This window comes from Rhodnius prolixus, unplaced genomic scaffold, assembly GCF_049639745.1.
Source record: "Rhodnius prolixus isolate KJV_2025 unplaced genomic scaffold, Rpr scaffold_1, whole genome shotgun sequence".
In the NCBI taxonomy this organism is placed as follows: Eukaryota; Metazoa; Arthropoda; class Insecta; order Hemiptera; family Reduviidae; genus Rhodnius; species Rhodnius prolixus.
Window position 1 is genome coordinate 53,896,782 of NW_027411581.1, and position 15,813 is coordinate 53,912,594.

The window sequence follows — 15,813 nt, forward strand, 5'->3', positions numbered from 1 at the left end:
ACAGTCGTCCCAAAAGTGATACAGATCTTCTACTTCCTTTCTGTGGCAGAGGGGCACATTGTCACCACTGTAACTCCGATTGCAGCACACTATTAATTTGCGGCTCTAATTGCTCTCGCAGTTTGAAAATCACTGTAAGAAAAAAGATCAAATTATTTGCATAACCTATGTAGCATCTGCTCGCTAGTTCGGGTGTGAATTCGCCGAATAGCAGTTAAAACAGAAATGTTCTTCCTTTTCAGTCATTGCGCTTTCAATGTCTGCTGGCATGTGACATGTACCTGTATATGTCATTTTGTCAATGTAATTTTTTGTTTAAATTATTTTTTCGGCAATTGCTGTTGTTAGTCTATTACGCGGTAATGATATTCTTTTATAGTTGAAATTTAATTGAATTTTTAAAAGTGTTTTGGTAGAATACCAGATTTGAGATGGCGCCATATCTGTGCAGCGTTAAAGTAAATGCACGAACTGCAGCATTAAACACTTCTACTTTTTTTTTGAATGTCTATATCATTGTATGGCCACTATTGTTGTGTAAATAATCGTTATTTCGTGAAAAAATAAATACTTAGTTTGTTATTTTCAATTAACTTTCCTCGCCCCAAGCCGCTATTCTTGCAGCTCCTAGCCCAGGAAGCGTTGTGGCCACTGCGGCCTTGTTTGTACCTGATAGACTGTATTTTCACAGGAAATGGCTTCTACACGGGTAAATACGACCATAATTTATGTGGGTTTAGTGTTTACTCAATATGGCCATTGCAAACAGGAAATTGAAATCAGATATTGTGGTCATATTGAGTTTGTATTTAGTTACAATCACTTGAGATGAGAATTCGTGGCCATAATGGTTTTTAGATTCAGATCTCTGTAAGAATTCATTGCTTTTATACACTTTTTTATCACACCCGAAGATAAAAGAAATGTGTATACTGAAAATTCATCTGGCTTTCTCTTACTATAAATATTGTAATCTCGAAACTGACAGTTTTCTTCGATTTCACGATAACTTTTTATGATTCCTTTTAATTAATATTGTAAAAAGTTTAATTTTAGTTACTTTCTGTTCATCAATAATATTTAGTTTTTGTTCTTCTTTATTTTTTTCATCAAGACATACTCGTATGTACTGAGATATTTAACAGCAACTCACCTTGAAAAGTTGTAAGACTCAAAGAATAAATAAATTGATATTTTTACCTATTTATCTAATGAAAATTTTGAAGCTTAATTAGTTAATGAGTATTAAAGAGGAACGAAGCCCCATTGGTGGCGCCCCCATACGGCTTTCCCAATTAGTTAGTTTATGGGTTGATGTAAATGTATGTGTGTGTGTGAGTTTATTGTAGGATGCGAATAAGTGTGTGGAGAGAGGGGGCTAGTGAAGCTGGAGTTCGCCTGTGGGTTCACCCAATTAGTTGTACACATCAACTATCTCAGATGGACCTATGCATATTGAGCATGTGCTGAGGCTGTCAGTGGGTTGTTTTTGTTGTTGGACCAGGGTATACCCAGTAGGGACGTCAAGATCCCTTAAGATATACAGGGTCAGTGAACTTCTCCGTTGGGGTTTTTGAAAATTGAAATTTGTATTTCAGAATTTAGTCAGTGTAATCATTCTTTCGCTAAATTGATTTTATTTAAATTTTATAGGAGTTTAATTTATGTATTGAATTCCTGTTAACTCTAGACAGGTGATAAGGCCATACCTGATGTTTTAGATAGAAAACAACTCCCCAGAACCTCTAATGAATATTCAAAATTCAAATTTATTTATAGCTTTTAAAATTACAATTTTATAGCAAGAGTTCAGTGTACATAACAATATTAAAATAAAGATAATTTTCTATTAACCCTAATTTTATTTCTGTAATATAAAATAAGATATAACATATCTTAGAGTATGTTTTGGATAGAACAACATTAGTTAAAAGTTCACATAAATAACTTTTATAATCCTAAATATAAGTTCCAACTTGTTACTGACATAAACACAGATAAATAATTTACTTCTTTTATTATTTTCATATTTTATTATCTGTAATAATTATTTGCTTATAGCCACTGTTTTAACTTATTTCTTACTTCCAAACACTTTTTAATATAGTTATTTAAATTTATAGTGAAATTCATATTGGTCCAGTTTAATATATTTTCCATTTCATCAAGTTCAGTTTGATTAGTTAACGATGTAAATTTGTTGGAATATTTTGCTCTAAATGAATCAAAATTCTTACATTTTAACAAGAAGCGCATAATTGAATCCGGTGAACTATCATTACAAAGCGTGCAGTAGGTTTCAGATCTGAATTCGTAATTTTTATCTTTTATTATTGTTCTATGGAACTTATCTCTAGCAAAACGGATTTGAGAAATTATTCTTACACATTTAATTGGAGCATTCACCCAAAGATAAGACTGCTTACAATTGTAAATACTGATAAATCTAATATAATTATTAAATTTAGTATTGTACAGTTTTTCAATATCCTTGAAAGTGAGGTAAAAGTATTAAACCAGTTTCTAATCAATCTTGTGACTCCCAGAAATGTATTGCATCTATTTTTTCCAATGACCATTTTAAATACCTATACCAATTAAAAAGGAATCTGATTGGAGTTTATTAAAGTTAGTAGCCTGTTAAAACATAAAATCGGAATGCGAACGTTTATCATTTTCTGTAGAACTATCAACCATCCGATCATCCTTTTAAATATAAAGAAATCTAAGTGAATTCTACTGACTTCATGGCGCAGCAAGGTGCTGCAAACGGGTGTCGATTTTGGTAGTTGTAGAAGAAACTTTATTTGGACTATTTTCCAAGAGGGGCTGACCAAACCTCTCCACAGTACAATAGTACGCTAGCCACCGAACTGTCAAAGAGAATTTCCTTAGTTTTCCATGAATCCGATTTTCTCTTAGATAATAGTTATTTAACTTTGTTGCTATGTTCAGTGATTTATTATACTCTGCTGGTTTTCTGGATATACCACTAGCAGTGAAAGTGATCTAGAGGTACTTGAATTCCCTGACTAATTCAACCACCTTCTCTGTTGACCTAGTTTCCCTCCTTTCTGAAAAAGTAAAATTTTAGTTTTAACAATATTAAAATTCAGTGATTCCTTAATGAATAGTTCTTATCGGAAAACTGGGTCAACCACCAGTTATTACCCTCCACGTGAGCAACGAACAGGCAAGGTTAAAACAAAGGGTTAGGGCTTTATATTTTGTTATATAGTTATATTTCGATTCAGTAAATTAGTAAGTGCTCTAAAAAAGGATGTTGGTAAATCTTTTCAAATCAAACGAAATCAAAAATTAAATTTTAACTTCCCATAATTTCGTTTTTTGTTTTAATAATAATAATAAATTGTTTATTGCTTGTACGTTTTTAAAATTCTCATCATCGGAACACAAATAAAATGCGTGGACATGGAATCCATTTGCTAAATGGCACTGAATAGATGTCATACAATGTTAATTGAATAATACAAACATGATAACAAAAAAGCATTATTGAGTACAACTGAAATACTAAATGGATTGTGTAAGAAAACATTTTTATCAGTTTAAAAATCGGAAAAATTATTCCATAAAATAAATGACTCTTTTTACACTCATAAATTTTATAATAATTATTATTATTAAATTTAATAATTCAACATTTATTCTCTTATTGGCCTGCTGAATGGGTAAATTCATATAAATAACAGTCAATCTTTTCCATTCTAGTAATCAGTTAGTTCTGTCATACTTAATTGTACTTCGCCATAACACCTGACCCAGAAGTCCCTCAGACCACTTATAAAATGTTAAAAAATAAAACATTTTTTATTGCTCTCATATTACACATGGAACAGTAATGCTGTAATTCAGGTCGAATTACATTATAATTTAATTTAAGAATCTGCCCTCTTGCTTTTAAAATCAGGTATCTACTATTGTGTTTGGTTTCAATTACTAACCCAAATAACAGATAAATTATTCGCATCCTGGGGACCACGAAACTGATAAGAACTCAAGATAGAACTGAAGATATCTTGATTGAATTTAACTTATAACATTTCCGACTAGTTTCAGTCTATAAATTGTAAACGTGTAAGTTAAATTCCAAATTTGATAAAAATCTGTTGAATACAATTATTTACTGAATAAATTTTATGCTTTTGGCGATTTCGTTGCAGGAAATGGTTCGAAGAAAATTTCTTTATGTGAATTGCTGTAAGAGAAAATCGTGTGAACTTTTTTTCATTTGAAAAATGTTCTCACTGAAAAACACAATGATTTTCCAGAATCACCAGCCGTATTTGTCCAATGGCCTTCATTAAGCCAATTAAATTCTATTGTTTTCGTTGGATATTCTGTAAAAAAGCCTCTGATAGGGCAGTTACCAAACTCAGCTTTTCCCCTTAAGTGCCAATTGGGTGAGTTCCACCACCTGCCCAAACAGTAATGACACTTAATGAAAGTGATCTAGCTACTTCTTCACGGATGCTGGCCCTGTTCGTGTATCCTAACCTAACTACTCTTATATTGTTCCCAACTTTACCAACCCGGGATCTCCGCGTTGGAATCCAGTACACTGTCAGTTGTAAAGAATCCAGTTGAGGGTGGTTTTTGATGCACTTAATCGAAATTTTATACGAAAATTATTGAAGTATAAGTTTGTCGCTTTACATATTTACAATAAGAACACATTGCTAAAAGTAAAAAAAGTGACAAAAAACAAACCGGTCAAATTGTTGAATTGTAACAATGTGTTTAATTCTATTTGAAGCTTATAAAACATCATGTAAAGTTTGAACTCCTGCGATTATTATCATTACTTTTTTTGTGCTGAGCGTTCAAATTCACTCACACTACCATTTTTGACAATTTAAAAAACATTTTTCTGTATCAGGATTCTTTAAATCGGATAATTCTTTTGAAAACTTGTTATATAAATTAAGAAATGATCTCATTTCCTAAATAGTCAAAGAAAGTAAACATCATTCACTAAGTTAGTCCAGAAACCTGTTGATATAAACTCAATTTAAGTATATAAAAGTTTATTAATTGAGACATTGATTAATAGTCATCGAAGGATGTTGTACTTCCCTTTAAGGTTTCCATTGAGTTGTTCTTGGCTAATAGTTCTCAGACTGCCGGCAGAGTTCTCTCTCTCTCTCTCGCGCAGAATACCTAGACCATTTTACAGGCGATCCAGCTTGGCTTGTAAGCTCTGTTCATCAATAACCGATCTTGCTGAAGCACAACCCCAGTATTAATGGTAAAATGGTAATATATTTCCACCAGGGTTTGTACAACAACTGGTAATTCTAGATCGCTTCTGTAAACATCTTACTACGTATTGAAACGCTAATGACTGCTTCCCAGATTGTTAATGAATTCAGTAAGACCAGAAGTTAACAGTTATAATTACATTTGAACAATTCCTTCGTAAAGAAATATTTATTTCAAACTTTGTGTGGACATTAACAGGACCGCAGTTCTACCACAGGATTTTATCTTACCAATTTACTTCATTAAAAATTCTGGAAACTTACGGTATACTAAAAAGATAGCTGACGTCATTTCTAAAGGAACGTGACGAAACTACTCTCATTGAATCCCACAAATCAATATCAATCAATGATGGTCAATAATTAGTTTCCAACTAAAGTGGTAGGCTAATGTGTTTTGTCCAAGTGAAAATGTAACTTTTTGCGTCATTCTAGAAAATTACAGAAGTCACCAGGAAAATCTACTGTACAGTCGCACTGGTGTTCTTACTACCCAGAAATATCACTTCATCCTGAAAAATATTATATTTTTACTTTGAAAACGTACTAGTATACAACTGGCCCTCAGAGAAGTAAGTTGCTTTGCTTTACTATGTTCCTCTTATTTACGCTCAAATTAAACTTTATGGAAAAATGGTTAAGGTAAAAGTGATAGACTAATAAGATGGCGGAAGGAAAGGAAACACAGCAATTGAAACAAGATATCCCAGACTGCTGTCAGTTCATTCTCCTTCCAGGACTCTCTAAACCAATCTAAGGTAGCATGCGGCCCCTGCCAAAGGATAAATGACCCAGAATTGTGTGTGTGTCAGTAACCGAGCGTCCGAGATCCCGATAGTCTCCTAGGACTTTCCAGTTGATGCAGCTTTTGAGGACATTTGATCTCCTTTGAAGTCCATCTTAAATCTCGCGTTTTGAAGAGAATTAATCATTTCTTAGGCAAAAGTAGTGTTAAGATCATTGAGGACCGGTCAATATGCCGATTTATATCTCTTTCTTGAGGTTTCCTAGAGAGCTGGGTGGTTGGCAGTTGCCGGGACGGGGTAGATCTACCCCAGAGGATTTGGGGGAGGAGGATGGTACCCCTTAAGACTGAGCGACCTCTAGCAGTTGTTAGAACAATCTCAAACAATAGAGTTTGTTTTGGAATATCTTCTTTCTTGAGAGTACGGTCATAGTGCACTAGGAGATTGTACTGACTACCGGCTCTTCTCTATTGAAGAGCCTGTTCTCTTAACCACCCTTAGAACATGTGGAGAGGGTTGGCGGCATGATATGGGTGGAGTTTCCGGGTTACCATTTGGAAATAGAAAAGAATCCAACCTAGTGTACACTTCGGGTTCTTTCTTCAGATTATTAGGGTGAGTTGGCTTCAGGGTGTGTTTTTCCTTACTGCGACTTCCAATTTTCCTCTTCGAACTTCCATAGTGTAACGTTCCATTGGTGGGGGAAAAAAATTGCAGAATCCGACCATTTGATCTATGTACAACAATTTTTCTAATTGTTTATGAATTTTACGAGTATGTGTGTTCTATTCATGAATCATACTTTTAAATTCTTTCTCGCACACACGTACGGCGCACATATTTGGTTCATTATCGTCCTCTACAGTGCCCTTCATCATGGCTTATCACAAACTGGAAGAAGTGGAAATGGCAAAACGACAAAAAAAAGAAGAAAGAGAAAATAAAAATAAAAAAGAATTATCGGGCATTTCTTTGTGGCTCTGCACAAGAGTACAATTCTATTTGTGCAGACTTATCTAAAAGCCAGCTGGGTTTATTTTGTATCCATTTGTATGCTCTGCCATGTTTACTTTTATCTGATCACAAATCTTGCGCCTTTTTTTCCCCCCAATCTCTTAACTGACCATAAAATAAACTTTGCTGTCAAATACATGTTTGATTACATCTAGTAACAAAATGGACGCACAACCATCTCTTACCGTAAATTTTGCATAATTAAATATTCTAGAAATTAATTCTAGTAGAGTAAAAGTGAGTAAAAAAAGTTCCAATTTTTAATTATCTTTAAATTAAATCATTTGTGTCTACAAACTTTGTAATTTTTGTTTAAACATCGTTTGTTGAGTAAAATCGTTTTTAAAATACTTTATCTTGATGGCTGCCAAGATACGTATAAAAAGAGTTTCCAAGAAATTTATATAAACTTAATGAACTTTTCAGGAGAAAATTAATTTATTTTCTCTTATGTGAAGAGGGAAGCAGAGTAATCGTTTCTTTGTTTTTAGAGACTGTCCCTAGAGAATGAAAACATTTAAATAGTGTTGTTGAAGAATCGAATAATTATAGATTGTTCTGGACAATCAAGGAACCAAGTGGGGGGCTATTGATCAAAATTTCGGAAGTACCTTGAATTTTAATTTAATTTAATTTTTATTTTGTTTTTTAAAGGCAAAGTTCTTTGTTTACTTTAGTAACTCTAAATAAAGAAATCTAATTTTGTTCACGCACACGACTTATCGCACTTTACGCATCTAATTAAATTTTATTGAAATTTAAAATTTTTAATAAAAAGAAAGCTGCCTTTATCAATATATTTATATATATTCAGTTAAATTAAAACTATTTCGAAAACATCTCCAAAAACTTAAAGAAAAACAAATCTATGCCATAAATTCTCACTTCCGGAGCCAAAATACTCTTATTATGGATATAGTAGATTTGATTCTGGATATACTAGAGCATTTAATTTTTTTAATGCAGTATTATGACACAAAACAAGCAACTACTTTGTAAAAATCATTTTTTTCAGATTCTAAGTACATCATATTGGATGATTGCCATAAATTTTGCTTTTGAAGTGTTATGTCCTCGCTTTCTTTTTAGACGGGATTAAGCGTCTAGCTACCAAATAATAAAATGCCGTGGACGGAAGTGGATGCTACATAACTTACTATTAATATTTTTCCACAAATATAAAGTAGCTACGCCAGCTTGAAATGCAGGTTCCTTGCTTCCATATCTTCATATCCTCGCGAGTTGTGATTGTGGAGTTGGGAAGTCTCCTATTTCTGAGTGAACATTTATAAAATGTAATCTGCAATAAGATAAAATCGTGTGAGTTGGAATCAAACTTTTTTTATAACAAATAATAATTAATATGTACCTATATAGTATAATTTAATTAAGGAGCATTTTAATCAAGAAAATGTATAAATTTACCGTATTGCGTAAAATTTAATCAGTCTCAAATATGTACACGGCGGATTAATATTGTCTGAAAGTCCGTCTCTTATTTTTACGTATTACATTAATGTATTACAGCGGATAAGGAAAATTAATTCATGGATCATGAGGAATGTATTTCAGAGTAGTTGGCGAATTTCATTTTGAATCTTCAGGTTTTAATTAAATATCTTCTCTTAAAGCTTACCTTAATGGAGATGAACAATCTTAGCGCAGTAATTGTTTTAACAGATTGATGTATTTCTGATGTTTCCACTCTGGAGTAAACCGTGCTCCCTTTAGCTGGAGCTTAGTTGGTGTGTTCGAGCAAAGGAGGTTCCCTGGTGCTTAGTCACAATCTTCCAGGATTAGAGACAGCAGCATGCTCAAAAGCAGATCGACACTTTCTCGCCAAGAATCTCAACCTCTTCTTTATGCAGAAAATTGGGCAAAGGGTGCTCTGTTGTTCATGTGGAAGGATCATCTTTGCTTCCAGCACATTACTAGTCTAAAAAACTTTGCTAGCCAGGTTATCTCTGCTACAGCATGGTTTTCCACGGGTAGCTATGTCACAAAATGGAGCGTCAGAGGTACTGGAAAACCACGTTTCTGCGGAGTAGGTAATTTTTAAAAGTTAACGAATCTCTCCAGAAAGCCATTGTAAGTACCGGGTAGAGGTGGAGGATATACCCTATCTTGGTTGGCAGAGTTGTTAGGTTTTTAGGGAGTAAAGTCATCGCAACATTCCAGCCGATTCTTCTTAGGATTGCACTAAAGTGTTGGAGGGATGTACATCTGTTTATTACTCTTCCAGCCTTTTAATTTGGAGCAATTTTGAATATATGGCAGGTGTCATACTGGCTCCCCTCTCTTTCTAAAACTTACTTGGAGAGCTTCCCTTTCTTTGATTTAGGGAGCCAGTCTTAGAACATCTGGGACATGGCGTTGTTGGGCAGACCTCACGCTTTCTGGAGAGCTTGGGTAGTTAAATATTAATAATGTATGTAACCTACCTAGAATCTTTTTTGGGGAAGTTCTCCTTGGAATATTTATGGTAATGCAGAGAAGGGGTGATTTTGCTCCAGAGAGAAGTTATCCCTAATGCCAGCTCCTAGTACTCTTTCGGGTACTTCCGTGGAGTATCTGGAAAGTTGGTTGAGAAGCACAATAGCTAAAATTAAAATTAGGTGCAGGAAACCTCATCATCACAAGAAGAAGCTGTAATATGCAGTACATCCGATACTTCTCCAACTGCACTGGCCATTTATGTTTCTTGATAAAGGATCTTTAAATTTAAAAAATATAGCATCGATTCTTCCGTTTGTCTTCGGCCGAAATGTTGTTCCAATAAATTGAATATTTTTTCATTTATGATGAAGACTGCGGAGCTGAAATACTCTTAAAATTGGATATAGTAGATTTGATTCTGGATGCTCGAGAGAATTTTATTTTGTAAGGCAATACAATAATGCAGTTGCCTGAAGGTGGAACTCTTTATGCAGTGAATAAGAATAAGGGCTGCGACAATCAACCATCTTTGTGGAAATCAACTATCTTTTCAGTACAATTCTAAGTTTCAAAATATTTTAATTGCGCAAATTGCGATAATAGTGACTCGCCTGAGTGTTTTATTTCATTTCCTTTTTATTTATTTATTTAGAAGTTTAATGAGGTGACGCTCTTAGTATAGGGTCCTTTAACAGTGTGGCAGTTTACCTAGTTGGGGTCATGTTCTCTATTGGAGGGCTCTATATATCTTATAAATCAACCGCGTCTATAAATCTTAACACAGTTTGAAATAAATCTTGGTAGAAAGCACCTCAGCCGTCCTACCCTCTGACCTTATTAGGCGCTTCCAGCAGTAGGGATTACCGGCCCATTACACCATCCTCGCTCATCTCTGTTTGTTAATGCTAGCCAACAGAAATGTAAATATCTTGCTATCATTATAAATTAATAGAACCTTGTACTATACCCCAATTATTGTTTCTGCCAGAACTTTGTTCAATTAAAATTTCTCTTACTCCTTATAAAGGGAAATATTTTATTACATTCACAGTATTGCAGAAAATACACGTATTAAGAGGTTCCTTGAATGGATTTTAAAACACAGAAAGTACGTGATGGCAAGGTACCCAACCAAATTAGCCGTCAAAATCTTGTAACGTGAAGATTCCTGAACTGAGGGAGGGTTTTCTTATGTAAACATGGCTCCTACTTTCTACAAACTTTGTTCACAAACTTGCACTCATTTGCATAAATCTGCAACTTTAATTTGAATAATTTATCCAAGAAAATTCTATTAAAATCACTTCTAGGTGGGGAACTTGCCTCTAATATGCCAATCTAATTTAATCAAATGAGCTAACACTTGTAAACTTACTGATCAAAGCAATCAAGCAATCAATGTCAATGTATTCAGGTGCAAATGGTTGCAAAAGATCAGCTCATTTGCCAATAATATCTCCGAGAAATACTGAAAAATAATTTGGATGATAGATTTTAAGTAAAAATTTGATTATCGAGGCAGTTAACTAAATATCAAATTTGAAAATGCTCTTTTTCGTAATTAGTTGTTCGAAAACCAGTGACATACCTCTTTCTTTAACTCCAAGAATGAGTCTGGAGAAATATATATATCAGTTCCTCGGAGGACGCAACACTAAGTCCATTTTTTCAAAATTTATTTTTTTAATCTTTCTAATACAAAATTATTATTTTTTTATTACCCAACCATCACTTATGGTGCATCTATGTTACTTATTATCGACCAAAGATTTAAGCAAAATAACTCCTGTGGGCTTAAAAGTGAGGAAAAAACACGAAAAATCTCTTTCATTTGCTCTCCTGTAAAAAATTTAAAATGTGACCTAGTGTTGTGCACCTCCGAGGTACTGATATATTTCTTTTTAAACCGCATTTATTTAGTTTTTTTATTATAGCAAAAGCAGTTTTTGCCGAAAATGGTGAATCTTAATTTTGAGCTAATTGAAGAGTACGTAGGAACGAAAGATAAGTTTTTTGGAAAGATGATTTACGCAGAAAATAACAATATCAAGTTAGCTGTCACACTTCAAGTCAGAAAGTCCGTTCGACGATTCCGGACATGCACAGTTACATTCTCGTTAAATGTGATTCTTTTATTTTATTATTTTTTTGTTGTTCAAGTGGGAATGCAAATTTTTTATAATGAATTATTATTACAATAAATTTTATTGTAGTACCAACTGTGTCAGAGATCAGCGCTTTAATTGAAAATGAACATTTAATAGATATTTTGATAGAATCTTCCTAATAATATCCAAGCCTTACAACAGGAACAACACCTACACTGACACCTCAAACAGCAAAGATAGGTTCTGCAGGAGTAGTTGGTGTGAGCAACTATTTGGGTTCATCGAACCCACAGGCAAACTTACGGGTCATCACTTACTCAAACCCACTTTCGCTCTCATTTAACACTTTACTTCTGTCCACAAGGGAATCACAATAAATCTTTTAGGGTTTAGCGATAAACTAAGCTTCATCCTGTAAATCTAACGTTGTGTTTTGGTCTTTCTTCCTTCGCGAATGTTGAATTAAAAAGTGGAATATGAAACCAAATTGTTTGCCATCTAATTTTCCTTTAAGGAAAATCAATGGGAAATTTACATTTCATTTCCAAACAACAGATTTCTTGTCTTGTTATTTAATAATGTTACTTTAATGTGGACGCTAATCAGCAGTGACCCCTTACAAAAAGTTTTTCTGGTATACAATCGGATAGACACCATGTTCTTTGTCAAAACTTTAATTTCCTACTAAACTGTATAATTATAAACCTGTACGATCTTGCATGGGTTAAGAGAAATTAAAAAGATAACGGATACTTATGTAAATATTTGCGTAGAAATTCAGATAGGAAACCGGGATTCATTTCCACAGGAAATGAAACCTTAATAACGGCAATACGGCGCAAGCTGAATTATACTTGTCAGGGGAAAGCATCTCCACTAACTGCCTGTCTTGGACTTTTGATTGGTGGTCAGAGCTTACAGTTAGGCCACTTGGATCCAGGATAGTACCCTATTAGCAAACCTCGAAGCATCATCTTCTGTCAGAAGCGCGGTTACGTGTCACTGATCGAGAACTTCTAAACAATTTCCTGAAATCATCATTTTATTTCTGTCCAATTAGTATTTTAATACGAGATTGATTTTAATCACGCATATTTCATTTATAACCGGTATTAATGGGAATTCTTGTAAAATTACTTATGGTAGTGTAATAATTGATAATCCCATCATAGTACATCAAATGTAATAAAATCAACTTAGCTAATATTACATAAGATCCAGCTAACAGTATTAAGTAGGTGGCGTGCTCGCAAAATGTAGGGTACTTTGTAAGGTGGGCGGTTAGTAACAGACCCTGAGGCAACTTCTCCGCCCACATAGATTAATTTTACCAAAAAAGGGTTTCAAATTAAAAAATAATAATTTGCTAATGTGGTTTTCTAATGAATTTTAAAGGAATGGTGGGTTTCTAAGGTATCTCCAAAAAACAGTAAAAGTTAATGATAATAAGTTGATACTTGATTTTAATAATTTTGATTTTTTTTTTTGAACCTGTGTATTCCTGTTACCACAGATAGACGCTTATGAAATATAAAGTTTAGGAAGGCGGTGTTCTAATAATCGCCATTTGCATTTTCTCTGTATCTTTGGTTAAAAACAACTTTTCGGACTCTGAGGATGTAAATATTCCGCACATTTCAATTAAAAGGTAATTTAAAGTTGATGCTTAATCCACCTCTCTTCCAGAACTGTCTTTAAGAATTCCTGGCAAAATGTTTTAAATAAAATTATAGAACTTCAGATGTGCAATATGTTTACGAAAAAAGAAAAATAAGAAGAAAATCGTTAGCGCTATTTCTCGGTTGAATACACTCCGAACAAGTAAAAAATTCGGTACAGTGCTCGCTCTTACACTATCGCTTGGTAGAAGAACATATTTAGAGCTGGACGTGTGGTGATGGAGTTGACATACCCCTCACGTACAGAACAATTTGACAAAACCATCATGAAATGATATTTTACGTGGAAAATTTAAATAAAAAGTTTGCACAGTCGCAATAGCTTCTTTCGGTATTGTAATTATGAGCGTGAACTTTTAAGAAGGTCAGACAACATTACTAGTACCATACACTTTTTAGAATACTATTAATAACAAAGTATGTGACCGCGATGCTTAATTTGATAGTTGGGCGTTAAGCCCCAGATGGTAATAAAAATGGGCGTCTACTTAGCTCACTTTCTCTAATCACTACAAAGAAGAAGAAAACATGCACAATCAAATTGTTGACAATAATAAATACGTACATTAGAATACTCCACCAGTTGAGCTGCTGTTACCCACAAACATTGTTTCTACCACAATCACATCCCCTGCACTCTTTAACATTGTCAGGGTTCACCTCATTACTTTGGCTGTAATGGGCTCCCAAAATAAATGAATATGTATTTAGAATGGTGAATGTTCAATGTGCACATAGTTTGTCAGCTGTGTGAGCTCATACCACGAGTCGTTTAGTAGTGTAATTTCTGTCCAAATGGACCGTAAAATTAGGTAGCCACCACTATAGTGTTGTGCGAACATGCCGCTGTTTTGTATTCAATGTTCTTCATGTCTGTTAATCTTTTTAGTGAATATTTCTGCCATGAGAGGAGATTTTTACTTGTTTAAAATATTACGAACACAAATACACGACTGGGTTTTTTTGATAGGTTAAACCAACCTATTTTTAAAACTCAGTATTTGTACTAAAGTACACTTTAACATTGGAAAGGTTCTTTAAAATAAAAGCTACAGTCGAAGGAGAGCAACGTCACAGTTACGCCGATTTCATTTTTAATAAACATTCATTAAGAAAACGTTTCAGTAAAACACATATAATATTCATAAATACGTTAGAACCATTCACAGTACTGAAACGGCAGTTTGGACAAGAGCATGATTTTACCATAAGCCCAGTCAAACCATACTCATGTTGGGAAAGAAAAAGAGAGAGCAAATTTCTAAGAAACCTTTTTCTAGGGTAAACTTTATCAAGTTCACTTCCGGTAACATTTTCATTATTTATCTGTGCAGGAACAAGACCTATTCAAACATCTTGGTCCATGAAGAAATAGCGAAGAAAATCAAATTAACACAAACCCAATCTAAGATAAAAATCCATACCCAGCTACTTAAGATCTACATACGTCCTTAAAAAACAGAACTAACAACCGAAGTTATTTTACCATCATCCTGTTCCTACTAAAAATACTGAACGTAATTCCCTCACATCCCATGAGATGAATGTTTTTTTTTCCCTCTCCTCTAACCCACATTATCTCTTGGAGAGGTTCACTAACGAAATGAATACATTAATTGTCAAATTTGTTATTTTGATTTCCATGAAAATCGCGTTTTTCTTAAATTTCTTTCTCTTCAATCTAGAACATTATTATTAGTGAAATACCTAAATTCTGATTATAATTACAGTCCAATTGAAATATTCAGTACAATTCTTAATTTTTTTGGGATCAATTTAAAGTATAGAAAGTTTGTTATTCATTGCCAGCGGAAATAGCCAGCTAATAAAAGAAATTCTTTAGATCAATAATATTACGATTATTTTATATTGTGTTGTTCTTTCTGTTCTCTATTTGATTATGTACAATGTTATTTTTAGTTACGCATTTATTTGTTTTCTCGGATGTAAATTTTGTTTTAAGTGTGTCAAACCTCCTATAATAGATAAAAAAAATATAGATTTAATATTACTAATAAAGTGTCTCTTAATGTTGAGGTTTATTCTAAAACCATGGTGCGTGGAAAGCGAATCCAAACAATAGTCAAGATGTCCCTAAAAAACAATTAAACATCTTATAGTTAGTCCTTTCCGATACCGCGTCATTTTGACTGGCAGCAACCTGTCGAATTCTATCACAAAGAGAATGCCAAATATGATTTTTGGCATGCTACAAACGGCAGCCTTGTTACCAGCTGTCATTGTGAAATATAACCTTTTTGACTTCATTTCTTACTTTAGATCTGTCTTAAATGATTTTTTTTTTTTGTATCTATAGAATAATATTTCTTTTTTTTTTTTATATCTTTTATTTGAAATTTACACCTGCACTCGTGCAGTACAATAAGTAAATATGCTGTGCGTACAATAAAAATGGCGTGGCAATCATGAATGATGATCATCCAGTGATGACCATCATAAGTCATAATATTTCTAAAATTTACTTTTTACGTTTACTATTGCGGTTAATTTCTGCATTAATTAATTAGCTGATTGTTTTGCTGGCTAC

At 33.5% G+C, this 15,813-nt stretch overlaps 1 protein-coding gene and 1 long non-coding RNA gene across 3 annotated transcripts in view; one reads left to right on the forward strand and one right to left on the reverse strand.

Moving 5' to 3' along the window:
- The window catches only part of Balat (Beta-alanine transporter), a 260,779-nt gene that overhangs the window by 22,203 nt on the left and 222,763 nt on the right, over positions 1 to 15,813 (forward strand). The window lies entirely within an intron of this gene.
- On the reverse strand, positions 1,548 to 13,958 carry LOC141462148 (uncharacterized). Of its 2 annotated transcripts, none has more exons than XR_012463123.1 (4): positions 13,831 to 13,958; positions 8,679 to 9,079; positions 8,200 to 8,342; positions 1,548 to 3,074 (listed from the first exon to the last, which is right to left on the reverse strand). It is a non-coding gene; the product is annotated as an uncharacterized lncRNA (long non-coding RNA). The 2 variants fall into 2 exon arrangements; XR_012463124.1 differs by lacking the exon at positions 13,831 to 13,958 and adding an exon at positions 9,484 to 9,858 and having other exon boundaries at positions 8,679 to 9,034.